The sequence below is a fragment of the Vigna unguiculata genome, unplaced genomic scaffold, assembly GCF_037176805.1.
Source record: "Vigna unguiculata cultivar grain cowpea cultivar isolate G323 ecotype 2 unplaced genomic scaffold, ASM3717680v1 ptg000047l, whole genome shotgun sequence".
NCBI lineage: Eukaryota > Viridiplantae > Streptophyta > Magnoliopsida > Fabales > Fabaceae > Vigna > Vigna unguiculata.
The window spans coordinates 322501-325000 of NW_028196688.1; positions in this window are offsets into that span (position 1 = coordinate 322501).

Below are 2500 nucleotides of genomic sequence, written 5' to 3' on the forward strand. Positions count from 1 at the left end.
CAAGTTGTCTTGTTCGCAGTTCGGCCTAATTCACTCTTTTCCAGCGTCATCCCCCCAAGTTGCCTTGTTCGCAGTTCGGTCTAGTTCACTCTTTTCCAGCATCATCCCCCCAAGTTGCCTTGTTCGCAGTTTGGCCTAGTTCACTCTTTTCCAGTGTCATCCCCCCAAGTTGCCTTGTTCGCAGTTTGGCCTAGTTCACTCTTTTCCAGTGTCATCCCCCCAAGTTGTCGTTGCCAACAACCCAAGAGTCCATAGTATTCGGAGTTCTAGCGGGGCCTCCCCTTGCTTCCAACAACCCAAGAGTCCATAGTATTCGGAGTTCTAGCGGGGCCTCCCCTTGCTTCCAACAACCCAAGAGTCCGTAGTATTCGGAGTTCTAGCGGGACCTCCCCTTGCTTCCAACAACCCAAGAGTCCATAGTATTCGGAGTTCTAGCGGGGCCTCCCCTTGCTTCCAACAACCCAAGAGTCCGTAGTATTCGGAGTTCTAGCGGGGCCTCCCGTTGCTTCCAACAACCGAAGAGTCCATAGTATTCGGAGTTCTCGCGTGGCCTCCCATTGATTCAAACAACCCAAAAGTCCATCTTCTTCGCAGTTCAACATCGCCTCCCTCGTTTCCAACAGGCCCAAAGGTCGTCTTCTTCGCAGATCCACGAAGAGCTCATCACGATTTGCCACATTCCATTTCCCACGGGTTGTCAACAACACTTTCTCACACTTCCCGCAATCGAGTACGTGCATGACATGCCAAAGCACATCTTATTTGCCTTCCATCGCACTCAAGACGACGGGTTGTGGAAGAACGATATTGTTCACAACAAGTTCAAGGACAACGTCTCAATCAAGGGACACAACCGAATTATGTTGACTGGGTCGCTAAAGTAAACCCGAGTTCATATAATGCACCGCATCCAAAAGAACTAGCCACAACACGTGCATCACTGAGATGTTTCACTAGATGGAACACGTGCGTGACATTAGGATCCTCCAACACCTCTTCGTGATGGAAAGATAGAATTCGAAGCAACCACAGAAGTACCGTCTAGTGGGTAGGCAACACAGGGACTGATCAACCAATATCACCCAAGGCAACGGGTGAAAATGGAAGAGATGCATGCTTGACCGTTCGATACGCAAGGCATGGAGCCAGCCAGCAAGTGCATCTCGATTACAACTCACACACCCTCACGTTCGCAAGACACCACACCACAAGACGGTCCACCCCCCACCTACCATGGGCAAGCAAGCAAATGGAAACATCAAGTGACGCAGGGTCAAGCATCGCTAGGCATGAAAATAACTTTCCACAATATCCGAGGGACTAGCTGCCGAGCTAACCAACGATCAGTGACGACCGTGTGTTGGTATTAATAAAGCTCAACAACTATGAAGAGGCTAGTTGTGCCATGATAAACATGCTAACGCACGCACCACGTGAGGGGGGAGGCCTCATCAAGCTCCCTTTAAAACCTGCCAGTGTGGAGCTGGCCGGCTCAAGGAGCACTCCCCCCCTATAAGAGGTTAATATGCAAAAGGCAAAATTGTACAAGTAGATACACTTTTTTTGAGCAGACATAAGTCCATATCTCGGGCTATACTTCGAATTTTGATGCGATTTTTTGCAGTAATTCGTAGAATAATGGTATCTCCTTGCTCACCAAATTTCATAATTTTTCTCGAAGGGGAACTATTTTTTTTATTTTTTTTACTTACCGGGTATGTGTAAAATCGGGAAAAATAGAAAAGCACATGTAGACTTCGAATTTCGACCTCATTTTTTCCAGTCCACCACTAAACAATATCAGGAACCTCCCCACAAAATTTCATTCAGTTTGGCCAAGGTCTTAAATTTGACAAATTTTGGCACCAACCTATCTAGTCGCGGTGCACCGACCAACTTGGCCAAGTGCAAAATGCATCCAATTCAAAACTTTTGTGCACCAACACTTTTACAGTACTCATTTGGGGGCATTTGGAGGCCTTTCCAACCCTCACATCTCAAAAACCACGAATTTCATTTTTTCACAAATCTCCCCACCAAGCCATCTAGCTATGCCGTGGTGCACCGCCAACCTTGGCCATGTGCAAAACCCTCCGAACTCAAAACTTTCGTGCACCAAGAATTTCATGGTATTCATTTGGGGGCATTTGGAGGCCATTCCAACCCTCACATCTCAAAAACCACGAATTTCATTTTTTCACAAAACTCCCCACCAAGCCATTTAGCTATGCCGCGGTGCACCGCCAACCTTGGCCATGTGCAAAACCCTCCGAACTCAAAACTTTCGTGCACCAAGAATTTCATGGTATTCATTTGGGGACATTTGGAGGCCATTCCAACCCTCACATCTCAAAAACCACGAATTTCATTTTTTCACAAAACTCCACACAAGCCATCTAGCTATGCCGCGGTGCACCGACCAACTTGGCCATGTGCAAAACCCTCCGAACTCAAAACTTTCGTGCACCAAGAATTTCATGGTATTCATTTGGGGACATTT